The sequence below is a fragment of the Apium graveolens genome, chromosome 2, assembly GCF_009905375.1.
Source record: "Apium graveolens cultivar Ventura chromosome 2, ASM990537v1, whole genome shotgun sequence".
Classification (NCBI taxonomy): domain Eukaryota; kingdom Viridiplantae; phylum Streptophyta; class Magnoliopsida; order Apiales; family Apiaceae; genus Apium; species Apium graveolens.
Genome location: NC_133648.1, coordinates 26,067,774 through 26,084,542, shown reverse-complemented (window position 1 = coordinate 26,084,542; position 16,769 = coordinate 26,067,774). Strand labels below are relative to the sequence as shown.

Here is a 16,769-nt window from a genome sequence, read left to right as displayed (position 1 = left end):
GTATACTTGCGTGAATATTAGTGCGTATTTTAGCCCTAACAAGTTTTTGGCGCCGCTGCCGGGGACTCGGCATATTTGTTTAGTTTATGTACTTACCATCATTGGTCATTAGGACTCAGTGATTAGGAAGTCGTAGTTACTTATTTTTTCCGGTTGTGTTTCAGGTACTTTAGCAAGCGTTTATGCAAACTCGTTCTCGTGCTCGCAAGAGGACTTTAGATACAGCTGAGGAGACAGACGAAGTTCTTGATATTCCGGAGAAGTTAGATTTTGAGGATTCGGATTCAGGAACTGAGCAGAAAGAAGCAGTAAACATGGGAGATCGTATTGTTCAAGCTGATCCAGCTCTTATGGATTTTTCTCGGCCTAAAATTGATGACATTCAGTCAAGCATCCTTCATCCGGCTATTCAAGCTAACACCTTTGAAATCAAGCCGGGCACTATTCAGATGGTGAAGAATTCTGTTTCTTTTGGAGGAGCGTCAACTGAAGACCCCAACATGCACATAAGGAATTTTGTCGAGATCTGCAGCACTTTTAAGTATAATGGCGTGACTGATGAGGCTATCAAGTTGAGGCTTTTCCCATTCTCACTGAGGGACAAGGCTAAAGACTGGTTACATTCTGAACCAGCTGGGTCCATCACTACGTGGCAAGATCTTGCGCAAAAGTTTCTGGTGAAGTTTTATCCGATGGCAAAGACTGCTGCTATGAGGAGTGCTCTTACTCAGTTTGCGCAGCAACCTACTGAATCTATGTGCGACGCTTGGGAACGCTACAAGGAAATGTTGAGAAAATGTCCACATCATGGAATGCCGGATTGGATGGTGATCACTGGTTTCTATAATGGTTTGGGGGCCCAATCTCGGCCCATGCTCGATGCAGCAGCTGGAGGCGCCTTATGGGCTAAAAGCTATACTGAGGCGTATAATCTTATAGAGACGATGGCTGCAAATGAGCATCAAAACCCAACTCAGAGGATGACATCAGACAAGGTAGCAGGTATTCTGGAAGTTGATGCAGCCACCGCTATTGCAGCCCAGCTCCAAGCGCTATCAATGAAGGTTGATTCTCTGGCTACATATGGAGTTAATCAAATAGCTATGGTTTGTGAGCTTTGTGCAGGTTCTCATACTACGGATCAGTGTTCTCTTGTCAACGAATCTGTTCAGTATGTGAATAATTATCAGCGATAACAGCAGCCTGTGCCAGCGACCTATCATCCTAACAACAGAAATCATCCAAATTTCAGCTGGGGGAATAATCAGAATGCTATTCAGCCACCATATCAGCAAGGAGTGAGTAAACAATTTAACCCACCTGGATTCCAGCAACCACAGCAGTATGCTACAAGGCAATCATATCCTCAACAGGGAAGTGCAGTTGCACCTACTAGTGCTGATTTTGAGGAACTTAAGCTGTTGTGCAAGAGTCAGGCGGTTTCTATCAAGACCTTGGAAAATCAAATCGGTCAATTAGCCAATGCAGTGCTCAATCGTCAACCTGGCACTCTTCCCAGTGACACGGAAGTACCAGGCAGGAAGGAAGCTAAAGAACAAGTCAAGGCTATTACCTTAAGGTCTGGAAAAGTGGCTGATGCTGAAAAGGCAAAGGAAGGAGAAGGTGAAATTAGAGATGAAGAATCTAAGCAAAAGGAGAAAGTGGCGGAACCAAGGAAGACTACTGTTGAACACACTCTGCCTGAGGCTAATACAGGGGAGAAACAGCTCTATCCTCCACCACATTTTCCTAAAAGATTGCAGCAACAAAAGCTGGATAGACAGTTCGGGAAGTTTCTGGAGGTGTTCAAGAAACTTCACATCAATATACCTTTCGCTGAGGCTCTGGAACAAATGCCTAGTTATGCGAAGTTTATGAAGACTATTCTTTCAAGGAAGGTGAAACTGGATGACCTTGAAACCGTTGCTCTCACGGAAGAATGCAGCGCTGTTCTGCAGCAAAAGTTACCACCAAAACTGAAAGATCCAGGAAGCTTCACCATTCCTTGCACCATTGGCAATCTGACTTTTGACAAGTGCCTTTGTGATTTGGGAGCAAGCATTAATCTGATGCCGTTGTCGATCTTTAAAAAGCTGGATCTGCCTGATCCAAAACCCACATACATGTCGCTACAATTGGCTGATCATTCCATTACTTACCCAAGGGGCATAGTTGAGGATGTGCTCGTCAAGGTGGATAAGCTCTTCTTTCCTGCAGATTTTGTTATTCTGGATTTTGAGGAAGATAAGAAGATTCCCATAATCTTGGGAAGGCCTTTCTTGGCTACTGGTCGTACCTTGATAGATGTGCAAAAAGGGGAACTTACTATGCGGGTCCAAGATCAGGATGTGACCTTCAACGTATTCAAGGCAATGAAATTCCCTACAGAAGATGAGGAGTGCTTAAAATTGGATGTGATTGATTCTGTGGTTACTTCGGAACTCGATCGCATGCTAATGTCTGATGCATTGGAAAAGGCCTTAGTGGGGGATTTTGACAGCGATGATGAAGATGGCAACGAGCAATTACAATATCTGAATGCTTCTCCCTGGAAGCGAAAGCTGGACATACCATTTGAATCTCTTGGTACTTCTGACCTTAAGAATGCTGAAGGGAAGCTCAAACCATCAATAGAGGAAGCACCTACCTTGGAGCTCAAGCCATTACCTGAACACTTGAGGTATGCTTTTTTAGGTGATTCATCTACGTTACCTGTTATTATTTCATCTGACCTTTCAGGTAGTGAAGAAGACAAGCTCTTAAGGATTTTGAGAGAATTCAAATCGGCTATAGGATGGACCATAGCAGACATCAAGGGGATAAGTCCTTCATATTGTATGCATAAAATTCTGCTAGAGGAAGGTAGTAAGCCAACTGTGGAACAGCAGCGAAGACTGAATCCCATCATGAAGGAGGTGGTGAAGAAAGAAATTCTGAAATGGCTAGATGCAGACATCATTTATCCTATTTCTGACAGCTCGTGGGTGAGCCCCGTATAATGTGTACCTAAGAAAGGAGGTATCACTGTGGTCGCAAATGAAAAGAATGAGCTCATCCCTACTCGAACAGTTACAGGATGGAGAGTATGCATGGATTATAGAAAATTGAACAAAGCCACAAGGAAGGATCACTTCCCTCTTCCATTTATTGATCAGATGCTTGACAGATTGGCGGGTCATGAGTATTTTTGTCTTCTGGATGGTTATTCCGGGTATAATCAGATTTGTATTGCACCAGAGGATCAGGAAAAGACTACCTTCACTTGTCCATTTGGCACGTTTGCTTTTCGCAGAGTTTCATTTGGGTTATGTGGCGCCCCGGCCACTTTTCAGAGATGTATGATGGCTATATTCTCTGACATGATTGGAAATAACGTCGAAGTGTTCATGGATGACTTCTCCGTCTTTGGACATTCATATGATGAATGTTTGAATAATCTGCGCGCCGTACTCAAAAGATGCGTGGAAACTAATTTGGTGCTCAATTGGGAGAAATGTCATTTTATGGTGCGTGAAGGCATTATCCTTGGGCATAAGGTCTCTAGCAAGGGTCTGGAGGTGGACAAGGCCAAGGTGGGAGTCATTGAAAATCTTCCCCCACCTAATTCTGTGAAAGGAATCCGTAGTTTTCTTGGTCATGCGGGTTTTTATCGGCGATTCATCAAGGACTTTTCAAAGATATCTAAGCCGTTGTGCAATTTGCTTGAGAAAGATGTGCTTTTCAAATTTGATGATGAATGTTTGGCAGCATTCGAGACTCTCAAGAAGAGTTTGATAACTGAATCAGTTATTACAGCACCAAATTGGACAGAACCGTTTGAGATGATGTGTGATGCGAGTGATTATGCGGTAGGTGCAGTTCTGGGATAGCGCAAGAAAAACCTCTTTCATGTGGTCTACTATGCGAGTAAGACTTTAAATGGTGCCCAATTGAACTACACCACTACTGAGAAGGAGCTTTTGGCTATAGTCTTTGGTTTTGAGAAATTTCGATCTTATCTACTTCGTACGAAAGTAACAGTATTCACTGATCATGCGGCTATTCGCTATCTGGTTTCCAAAAAGGATTCAAAGCCGAGACTCATTCATTGGGTGCTTTTACTTCAGGAATTTGAGTTAGAGATCAAAGATAGAAAAGGTACTGAGAATCAAGTAGCTGACCATCTCTCTAGGTTGGAGAATCCCGATTCTACTTCACAAGATAGGACGTTAATCAATGAATCTTTTCCGGATGAGCAGTTGTTTGCAATTCAGGAGGAAGAACCATGGTTTGCAGATATTGTAAACTATCTCGTCAGCAATATAATGCCTCCTAATTTGACATCCGCTCAAAAGAAGAAGTTTCTGCATGAGGTAAAGTGGTATATGTGGGATGAACCATATTTGTTTAGACAGGGAGCTGACCAGATCATCAGGAGATGTATCCCGTTCTGTGAGACGGAGGGGATATTACGAGACTGCCATTCCACGGTTTATGGTGGACACTATGGTGGTGAGAAGACGGCAGCTCGTATTCTGCAAGCAGGTTTTTTTTGGCCTACTTTGTTCAAGGATGCTCATCAGTTTGTTTTAAGGTGTGATCGTTGCCAAAGAGTGGGAAATTTGTCAAGGAAGGATGAGATGCCATTAAATGTGATGCTTGAAGTCGAGGTCTTTGATGTGTGGGGAATCGATTTCATGGGGCCTTTTATCTCGTCTTGCAATAATCAGTACATCTTGCTGGCAGTCGATTATGTCTCAAAATGGGTTGAAGTTAAAGCTTTACCGACAAATGATGCAAAGGCAGTGCTAAATTTTCTTCATAAGCAAATTTTCACAAGATTTGGAACACCTCGAGTAATCATAAGTGATGAAGGATCGCATTTTTGCAACCATAAGTTCACTTCTATGATGCAGCGTTATAATGTGAATCATCGAGTAGCTACTGCCTATCATCCGCAAACAAATGGTCAAGCGGAAGTGTCTAACAGAGAGATAAAGCGCATTCTAGAGAAGGTTGTTTGTCCGTCAAGGAAGGATTGGTCTTTAAAGCACGATGAAGCTGTTTGGGCTTACAGAACAGCATACAAAACTCCACTTGGGATGTCACTGTTTCAGTTGGTGTACGGTAAGGGATGTCATCTATCTGCGGAGCTTGAGCATAAGGCCTACTGGGCATTGAAGAAGTTGAACCTGGATTTAGATGCAGCTGGTAAGAAAAGAATGCTTCAGCTTAATGAACTTGATGAATTTCGACTTCAAGCGTACGAGAATAACAAAATGTATAAGGAAAAGGTGAAGAGGTGGTACGATAGGAAGCTACATCCTAAGTTATTTGTGCCAGGGCAACAAGTTCTCTTATTCAACTCTCGGCTCCGACTTTTTCCTGGGAAGTTGAAATCAAGGTGGTCTGGACCTTTTATTGTCAAAACTGTGTTTCCACATGGAGCGGTGGAAATTTTTGAGAATGATCCGGACCAAGCATTCAAGGTTAACGGTCAGCGGTTGAAACACTACTAAGGGGACATGGCAAACCGAGAAGTGGTTAGTGCCATTTTGTTGACTACTTGAGAAGGGTACGAAACGTCAAGCTAATGACGAAAAAGAAGCGTTGCGTGGGAGGCAACCCATGAATTGTTGTTACAGGAACCCTTACAAGTTAATAACCTATCCAAAAACACAAAAAAATCAGAAAACAGGGGCTGAAAAAAAAATTCCAGTGACCCCCTGAGCGACCGCTCAGCATTGCTGAGCGACCGCTCAGCAAGCTGAGCGCCCGCTCAGCTTTGCTGAGCGACCGCTCAGGGGTCGAGTACCAGAATTTTTTTTTTTACAGTTCAGAAAAAAAAAACACAAAAATAGTTTTAGCCCATAAACCCACGATTTGTTCCCACTACCCCATCATTTTAACCCTTAATTCCCAAACCCTAATCTAATCCACACCCTATATATACATACACCTATCCTACATATCTCCCACAAAACTTCCTACACTTAAACTCTCTCACAAACATCAAAAATCAGTTCTTACACACTTTTATTCACGAATCAATGGCACCCAAGAGAGCACACACTATTGACAGTAGCAGCACAGTTCCTACTGCTGATTCATCGAGGGGTACTGCTGCAAGGCCTCGATTAACTGACAGAGCCGCGGAGGAGGAGTACACTAGGCTGTTGGGGAAGCCGATTCTGAAGGAGAGGGGGTTTTTACCATCGGGGAGGGATGGTGAGTTGCTGCCCATGATTGCAGAGAAGGGGTGGATAGCTTTTTGTGAGTCACCCGAAGCGGTACCGATGAGCGTTGTTCGTGAGTTCTACGTGAATGCGAAGGCCGAAAAGAATGGATTTTCTGTGGTCCGAGGGCTGACGGTTGATTATCATCCTGCGGCGATTCGCCGTGTGATTGGACAGCGAGAGAGGAAGCCCGAGGAGGAGAACTGGAATGAAAAGACTGCTGAGGATTTTGACTTGGATTTGATTTGTGCGACTCTCTGTCGACCGGGCACAGTTTGGACCTTCAAGACCGGCACTAATGAGTATCGTCACTTTCCGACGATCACCATGAACAGGTATGCCCGTGTATGGAATGCATTTATTTGTGCTAATATTTTGCCTTCTTCGCATGCACACGAGGTCACAGTTGAGAGAGCATAGTTGTTGTGGGGAATTCTGAATGAGGAATACTATGTGGACCTTGGTGAGTTTATCTACCAAGGAATTCTGAAGTTTTTGAGGGGAGCGAAGCATATGAACATCCCTTATGCATCCACGGTTACGAAGCTATGCCAAGCAGTGGGAGTGAACTGGCCGGCTCATGAGCAGTTGCAGTTGCCGGCAGCTCCGATTGATTCTGGCACTCTGAATGGGATGCAGGAGTGGACCGGTGGTGAGCCTGAGGAGCATGGGCTGGGTTATCGTCTTCCAGGAGGGCGTCCAGCATGAGGTGCTACTATGGCTAGGCCAGGGCGTGATGAGGCTGGTTCTTCGAGAGCTCAGGAGGGTGCTGGGATGGTTGATGCCCAGTATAGGAGGCTTTCACGGCGGATGGATGCCATGTATGAGACGCAGAGCAGGTTTGCTCAGGAGCTCACCCTTGCGTTAGGGACTGCTTTTCGGGGCCTTGGAGCTGATATCCAGTGGCCAGTTTTTGGTGAGGACTCTGCATACCCGCCGCCTGATACTCCACCCACTGAGGGCGATGATGATGATGACTCCGAGTAGGTATACCCTGTGTTCCTTTCTACTACTTTCACTGAGGACAGTGAAGATTTTAGTTTGGGGGTGGTAGTTAAGGAATATTGTGTGTGTGTCATATAGCTGCATATTCATGATAGTCTTAGTTCATATAGTTGCATAATTTATGCCATATAGTTTTTATATATATATATTTATTGTTTATCATGTCACGTAGCTCATGCATTTACCATGATCCCTTTTGCAATGATTTATCGACTGAATTGTGATATTGATGCGAGTGTAGTGATAGCATTAAAGTGATATTAAGTCGTGTAGGTTGATATGCATGCTAGAAACAATTTTAAGTCCACTAAGTCTTAGAGAATACGTAAGGGCTAGATTGTTGTTATGATTTGGTTGTTTTCGAGGTCAATCTACTTATTATGCTTAGAATTTGATAATAGGTTCTTAGTGATAAAGGCATGAAAAAGAAAAATTTGGAGAAAAAAAATATATGGAATTTGTTGCTAGTTGTGGCTAGGCATCAAATGGCTAGTAGCCGGCTCGCATATGGTGCGAGTAGTCTAGGGTTGAGCAAGATGGAGCGAAACGCATTTGCTCAGAAGTATAAAAAAAATTTAGTTATGCATAATTGATCAAGAGTGTGCTCTTTGGTATTCGAGTTATTAAGTTCTTAGGGGACTTTGTGCCTAGTGACCTAAGGCTTTTAGGGGTCTGGGATCCGCTAACCTAACGCTCGTACATGGATACCATTGTATAAGTCTTTTGTGGACCTCACTCATTGCACGGTCAAATAAGCATTTGAGTTGTGAATAAAAAGCACGATTCCGTAATAAGCTCCAGAGTTCTTGTAGTGTTGTATATCACTTTGTGTCCTAGAATTTTTATTCTTTGTATAATCATGTGATTGCCTTGAGGATAGTCGAGTCATAATAATTGGTCTAGTTCGAAGCATATCTGTTAAGCATTTGCACACACCACGTTTCTGGCTGTATGTCCGTTTCCATGAGTTTATTGATTTTAGTTGTCTAACTGCATTCGTTGAGATGTTGCAATTTGGTTGGTTAATCGTAGTAAGGGGGATCACTGCATTTTCATATAGATTGCATTCATGCATGTTTTATATTTGTTTTTGAGTCTGTGACGCTTGAGGACAAGCATCGATTTAAGTTTGGGGGTGTGATAAGTGGCATTTTATACCACTTAGAGCGTCTTAAAATGGCTTAAATTGGTGTCTTGAAATCAAGTATTTTGTGTATTTGATGCGTTTTTCTAGTGTTTATGCATTTCAGGGTATTAATTGCATTTCGGGGGAGGAATCATCAAGAATAAGCCTTGGCATGTGTTCACCATTGCGAGAGGAAAGAAACGGGCAGATTACGGCGAAAAAACAGAGCAAAATCAGATTTTTTCCAGTAGAGGTCTGAGCGCCCGCTCAGCATTGCTGAGCGCCCGCTCAGCATTGCTTGAGCGCCCGCGCAGCAAGCTGAGCGCCCGCGCAGCAAGCTGAGCGCCCGCTCAGCTATGCTGAGCGGCCCGCGCAGGGTCGGGGAAAAAATATATTATTTCAGGACTTCTACTTCTGTTTGGTTCCACTTCTATGTAATCTGAGTTTTATGGGACTATTATATAAGTAGATTTGAGACGTTTTCACAAGCGTGGATTGAAGAAGATCGTGTTTTTATGCAAGGAGCAAAGGAGATAAGGAAGAAGACCGATTTAGCACACCGCAACGAAGAGGAAGCATATTTTCTTGTGATTCTTGTTTCGTTGTAACGTTGGATGCTAGTTTTCTTACTTTGAACTTATTTACTCTTGTGACGTACTCTGTTTTAATATAATTAGTTTAGTTATTATTTTCTTGTGTTTGTTTATCATGATTTCATATGAACCCATGATGACGATAAGTGCTATTATGGGCTAATTGTGATCATGGGGTTGCAACGGATTTATTATGGAACTCTTTAGTAATTGTTTAATACTTTAGTATGTGATGATTGTATGATATCTAGTATTGGTTGTGCGTATTCGTCTTATGTGCGTCGCGAACATATAAGATAGGGTGTTAATCTCTTGTGAAGTGATGGTGGATCTTGAGATTTAGAACTTGACATGCTAGCATAGGTTCATGTATGTTGTGCATGATTAGTGGGTAACTCTAACAGTTTTATTTGCCCTATGTAATCAAAAGGAATAACTTGCGCTTAAATCGTTGTGTTGTCAATTTCTATAGACATATAGGAACTCAACATAATTGATGACTATTCAACTTCTATCTTAATTGTGGATGTTTGGTAGAATGGTATTAGTACAATGAAAGTTGGCTTTTATCAGTTTCGTGTTATTCGATTAATATCATCACTATCATATGCTAAAGGTAATAACAATGACTATTAGAAGGAAGTAATAATGAAGTTGTGATCTCATGAGTGTTTTATTATTGATAATTGAAGTGTTAAGTAAGTGATTAATTAAGTAGTTAATTGTAGTTAATATTTAATCAACAATTTTAAGTGTTAGTGTCTTAACATTGAGAAGTAATCATACATTGGTGAGTGAGTTTAATTAGACAATAATTTAGTCTGAGTCTCTGTGGGAACGAACTAGAAAGTATTCTATATTACTTGCGAACGCGTATACTTGCGTGAATATTAGTGCGTGATTTAGCCCTAACACACACTATTCAAAACTTCATTTCATTTTAATCGTGTTTAGAGATAGGTGTTTTCAGAAGTTACTTTTCCCCAAAACATAGTTTCAAACAACATTTTCAAATACAGGGGATACGTAACCTAAAACGTTTCTGTTCCATTATGAGATTAAAACATTAGGTATTCACATATACTGAACCATAAAAGAATGGTCAGGGGTACTTGCCTTGCAGAGCTTTACAACTATCATTGATCGATCTTGACCGGATTTGAGACACTCGGCTTTATCGCTTTACTATTTGACTATCCTGGATCCGACTTCAACGCTTCGGTCCTTCGCTTGGAACCTCGCTGCCCTTACTGACTGATCACTAGGTTATCTTAGTTCGACATCAATTCTTGAGTCCTTCGACTAGAACCTACAGAGCCGCAATACCCTACGTTAGACGTCTAGGTATGCTTGACATATCCTCGCTAACTACCTACCCATTCGATATCAAATCCCGACTCGTAATTACATATATTATAATAACACACACAACAATTAGGGTTCACATTCATGAATTATAGGTTCGATGTTCGTATTCGGAAAAATACATATACTCGTCATATTACAAAAATTAGGGTTATGACTTTTTGGCAAAACAGTTCGCCACCACATACAATCAAATTTCGTATATAACATATATATATATATATATGTTTTTATATACTCATTCGATGGCCCGATAATTGCTGGATACACTCCCGTATTTCTGTAGTTCGATTTCTCGGAAATTGGGTTACACCTCCTTTATTTATCGGACTAACCCGTCGAACAACTCGACGTCAAATCAATCACAACCAAATCCAAGCCAACTATAATTCAATTCCCAACCACCACTTCGAGTCAACAAGTCAATTCACAAATTCACCAATACCAATTAAATATACTTATTAATCACATTTTATTCATTTATTTTAAAATATTAGGACTCAGAACCGCGTCATCACGGTCCACTGTTGACTCACTGAAGTTCATCGTCAACGGCGTCACAATTTATTGGCGCCCGATATACTACGGGTTCCTAAATAAATTATACTGATTAATATTATTATTCCATGTAACGAACATTTTATTTCAAGAATAATAATCAATTTATTTCATGCAGAAAAAGAAAATAATAATCAAATTTGTAATAATCAACCAAACTGCATAACCTCGACCCAAACAGAAAGAGGCCCAAACAACCAGGCCCAAACTGCAAGGCCCAACATCAAAACAACAGAACCGATCCCAACAGAGATGAACACACTGCACACACACTGCACAGCCATCACCTCCATCGCACACACACAACACGAACACACACACCCACATCACAGACTCACACAATTACACACACACACAAATATGCACATAGTCACACACACGTATATATATATGTATAACCAACACAGCTCGCACCACCGCCTTCATACCGGAAGCCGACGGAAATGACGGCACCACAGAAGGAAACAACAGCAGAACAGAAGAAGCAGGCGGCAAAAGTAATTACCGGGAGACAGGAAGCAACACGGCGAGAAGAAAACGAAAGGAAAAAAAGAACAGAGAGAATCGAGTAAACGAGAGAGAGAACAGAGGAGTGAACCGAGAGAAGGGGGTGGGGGTATTGGGTTTTTTATTATTATTTAACTGCTAACAGGTGTTGCACAAGGGAAGGGACATGCGTCCCTGATTAATAAGAAACTGCCACGCTGCATTTTAGGATAGATACGAGAATTTAAAAGTCGAATTTATCCCAAAACTTAAAATTAACGGACTGAGGTGCACGCAAATTAATACCTGAAAATTATGAAAATAATATCAAAATGTCATAAATAACTCGAAGTTTACAAGGACATAATTTTAGAAATTTTTTAAAACACTTTTTAAGGTGCTCTTTGTACCCGCTTTTTAACAAATAGCGAAACGACGCGCGGGTGAAATGATTCCCGAGAATTTTCAAAATAATTTTAAAATTCTCGGAATATTCCAAACATAAATAAATATGAGTTCATAATTTTTGAAGAATTCTAGAATTAAATACGAATTTTACAAATAAATGCACTCAGAATATCATACATGGTTAAATAATTGATGAAATATTGATTTCTAACTTTTATAAAGTCCCACAAATAATTATTGTAATTATAAAGTCATAAAAACAATTTTAGAGACAATCCACTTATTTACACAAATAAAATTGTATTAAATCCACTTTTAAAAGTGAAAATAATTCAATACAAGTCCCTAATTAATTACACGAACCACCCTGGACACCATAATTCACACACATAGATAAAAGTAAAACAACACATAGCTGACAGAAGCTATACACACATATATTATTCATTTAATAATTCCATAATTACACTTTAATTAAATATAAAAGCATACGAGTCGTTATATCTTATATTTTAAGAATCCGGAATTTGTAGCAAGATAAACCTAATTAATACAAAATTAAGTGAGTTTTTAAATATTGTGTTTGTTGTGCTTGTTATTTTAATCCTGCTAACACGGTATCTCTACAATCATAAACTGCTTTGTTCACCATTTCCAAACAAGTTTTAAAAAGTCTAAAAATAAAGAAAACACATTCACCCCCTCTATGTTGTAATCAATATCTAACAAGTGGTATCAGAACAAAATTCGAAAGTAAACAGATAAAGATCTTGAAAGTATGAGTGCACAGATATCAAGTAGCATCAAGATACCAGCCTTTGACAGAGCCATCTACACACTATGGAAAAAGAAGATGATGTTGTTTATAAGGATGGCCAACCCATTACATTTTCAGATTCTCAAGAATGGTCCTTTCACTCCCATGGAAAGGGTTGAGAAATCTACAGATGGATACATGGTCATCCCAACTCATTATGCCCCTAAAGACCCCTTAAAATACACTAAAACTGAAAAATAGAAAGTCTCTCTGGACAGTGGCTTGTAATTAATCCTGATAGAGTCACTTGATAATGTGATGTACAATAATATTGTCAACTGTGACACAGCCAAACAGATCTGGGAGAAAATATAAATTTTGTGTGAGGGAACAGAGGAAGTTAGGTCAAATCAAAAGAGGATACTATTGACTCAGTATGAGGATTTTATGGAAAAGCCTAAAGAAGGAATTACTGAAGTTTTTGAAAGGTTTAACAAATTTATAAATGACTTGCAACTTTATGAGTATTATGAAGCTGAGAAGGTGAACCTAAAGTTCTTTCTATCTCTTCCTGACCACCTTGAACAGAAGATATCATCCATAAGAGAAGGATGGGACTTGAGCAGAATGACATTTGAGGTGTTGTATAGAATCTTGAAGATATATGAACTTGAAATGCTATAAGGAAAGTCATTAAGGTCAAAATAAGGACATGTAGTTGATGGATATAGTGTTTTGGTTGTCAATGACAGTGAATCAAGCGAAGATAAACAAGATGCATAGACCCCGGTCATTGAAGTTGTGGAGCAAAAGAATAAAGGACCCCAAAAACAAGTTATTTTGGAGCTATAGGAAGATGGGTATTATACCCTTGATGAGCTAGATGAGATGGACCAATCTATGGCATACATGGCTAGAAAATTTTCTAACATTAGGGTCAAAAAGCCAAGATTTTTCAAGAACAAGGGACAGTCTTCTAATAGCAATAATTGGAAACCAAAAGCTCAGTAACTCAGCCAGCAAAGGTGGCTACAAGACTGGATATGTTGATAGATCAAAGGTAAGGTGCTTCAACTGTGATGAGTTGGGTCACTTTACTACTGAGTGCAGGAAGCCAAAGAAAGTGAAGAAGGATAAATCCTATCTGGAATTGGAAGCAAAGTATGAAGCTCTCTTGAAGAAACAATTGGGAAAAGCTTATATTACTAAAAGAAAGAGTTAGGATGACACTGATGAAGATGATGAAAAGGAAGAATTTGGAAATTATGCTTTCATAGCTCTTGAGCATGGAGAATCATCCACTTAAAAATCAGATGTACCAACTCTAACCACTTTGATTTAGATGCAAGTCAATATAAAGAAACTGTTGAAAAGATGAGTGTTGAGATGTTTCATATCCACACAAGCATGGTGGCAGCTACTGAGGAAGTGAGTAGGCTGTCAAAGATAAATCAGAAGCTTAAGATTGAGAAACAAGATTTGGAACTGTAGCTTGTTGAGCTTATAACTATCAAGCAAGAAAATTAATATTTGAAAAACAAGCGGAAGTGTACAAGTAAAATTGAAGTTTTGTTGAGGGAAGAGCTAGAAAAGAATGAGGTGAAACCGAAGTCATTTAGGAATGCATCTGAATTGGTTGGACAATACCATAAGAAAAACAAACCATGTGCTAACATAGCTATTGGTTTGAACTATGATGCCTTAAACAACAACAAGAAAAATGAAGGTGACAAAGGAAAGGCAATTATAAATAAAGATGTCCCAGTTATGCTGAGAAAAGTTTATGCACCTTTGTTCAAGGCATGTGAAGTCAATTTCAGTGAAGTGGAGTTGGTCATCAAGCAAGAGCTTGCAGATAAAGACAATGAGAAGAAATGCACAGAAACAACTCCAACTCCTAAAACTGAAAAGAATCCCATGGTAGATCCAGATTTTAAGAAGCCAATCAAGGAAATCAAGACTGAGAATGCACGAAGGAAAATGAAGAACAGTACTGGGAAAATTGGAGTGAACAAGAGCAACAACTTTGCATTTGTTGCAGATGCTCCCAGGAAATAATTTTAGAAGTGTGGCTCTACAAGTCATCTAACTCATCTTGGTAAAAAGGCTGTTACTGAGCCAAAAGTGGGAGCCTGCAAATACAATGAAGCAAAGGCTGAAGACCCCTATTCCTTCTATGATAAATTTGATTGCATTCCTTGTAACATGAAAGTAATGACAAGTTGCTATAGACTAAGAATGAATCTCAAAGTGGCAAAAACTGAGTCTAGAGTCAAGAAGGAAACTGCAAAACAAAATTTGAACACTATTCATTCTGAATCATCAAATTCTACTTCTGCATATTCTATTAACAAGAAGAAAGTACCTAACACTGCTTGGGTAGCTAAACACACTTAATCCTCATTGTGTGTAGGGAAAAGAGAAGGTCATATGGATCATAGACAATGGATACTCCAGGCATATGACAGGTGATAAAACCCTGCTATCGTAATTTGAGGAGATGGCTGGCCCATTGGTGATTTTTGGAGATAACAACAAAGGATTCACAATGGGATATGGCAATTTAGTTTCTAGAAATATTGTCATTGAAGATGTAGCACTAGTAGCTGGTTTTAAGGTGAATCTCCTGAGTGTCATTCAATTTACAGATAAAGGATTTAATATTTCATTTGACAAAGGAGAATGCTCAATTATCAGCAAAAAGACTGGTGAAGTTGCTTTAAAAGGAGCAAAAAATGGAAGCTTGTTTGTTGTAGACTTATTCTCAGAAAATAAGGATAGAATCTGTTGCTTCTACACCAAGGCATCTGTTGAGAAAAGCAAGCTCTGGAACAAAAAGCTCTCTTACTTTAATTACAAAGCTATCAATACCCCCTGGTAAAAAAGGAGTTAGTGAGAAACATGCCAAATCTGGAGTTTGCTCAAGATGAAGTTTGTGAGACTTGTCAAAAAGGCAAAATGAAAAGGTCTAGTCATAAAAGCAAAGCTGTGGATTCTATAAGTGCACCTTTGCAACTTATTCATATGGACCTATTTGGGCCAATTAATGTCTTATCAATTTCAAAAAGAAATATGCACTTGTGATGGTGGATGACTACTCAAGGTACACATGGGTATAGTTTATGCATTCTAAGGATGAAACTTCACACATTATTCTTGAACACATCAAGAAGATTGAGAAGAAGGTTGTACATCAAAATTGTGTGAAGAGATTGAGGAGTGATAATGGAACAGAATTCAGAAATACAATCTTAAATGAATTCTGCAAAGACAAGGGCGTTGTTCAAGAGTTTTCAGCAGCAAGGACACCTCATCAAAATGAGGTAGTTGAAAAAAAGAACAGAACCTTGGTTGAGGCTGCTAGAACAATACTGCAAGATGCTAATTTTCTAACAAGTTTTTGGGAAGAAGTTGTCAACATTGCATGCTACACTCAAAACAGATATCTCGTCAACAAAAATCTTGGCAAATCACCCTACTCAATCTTATCAAAAAGGAAGCCTACTATGAAGCATCTACATGTGTTTGGAAGCAAGTGCTATGTTCTAAAAGACAACTCTGAATATGTGGGAAAATTTGACCCTAAAGCTTTTGAAGCAATTTTTCTGGGATATTCATTAGAGTGAACTGCCTACAAAGTCTATGTGATTGAAAAAAATTTATGGAAATCATATATGAGACTTTTGATGATGATACGTGTCCAGGCTTGTAATGCCTTGATGAAAATGTGGCTCAAACCCTTTATTTTGAAAATCTCAACAATTATAGTAATTCTGAAGATGAAGTTGAAGTCAACACAAGCAACAGGATGAATGAAGAGTCAACTGAGCAAGTGAATTATGAGAATAGAAACTCATCTCAAACACCTGAATTTGATAGCACAAGCTCGGGGGAGAAAGAAAAGGAATTTTGCAAGTCATGCCAATGCTGAAGATAATGCAGAAACTTCAAGTCAACAAATCATACTAGAAAGTGGGATATGAGTCACATTAGGGAAGCAATTATTGGTGATCTAAATGCTGGTGTGAGGACTAGAAGTGCAACTGCTAATGAATGTCAACATGCATGCTTTCTTTCACAAATTGAGCCTAAGAAAATTGAGGAAGCTCTACTTGATCCTGACTGGATATCTGCTATGTAAGAAGAGCTAAATCAGTTTAAAAGAAATAAAGTTTGGAAGTTGGTTCCTGCACCAAAGAACAGAAGTATAATTGGAACAAGATGGGTGTAGATGAACAAAATGGATGAAAATGGAA

The 16,769-nt window shown here is 39.7% G+C and overlaps 1 non-coding gene across 1 annotated transcript; it reads right to left on the bottom strand.

Annotated features, from left to right (window-relative positions):
* Positions 1-707: 707 nt before the first annotated feature.
* Positions 708-814, bottom strand: LOC141709375 (small nucleolar RNA R71). Its single transcript, XR_012569956.1, has one exon. It is a non-coding gene; the product is annotated as a small nucleolar RNA R71 (small nucleolar RNA).
* Between the last annotated feature and the right edge of the window lie 15,955 nt (positions 815-16,769).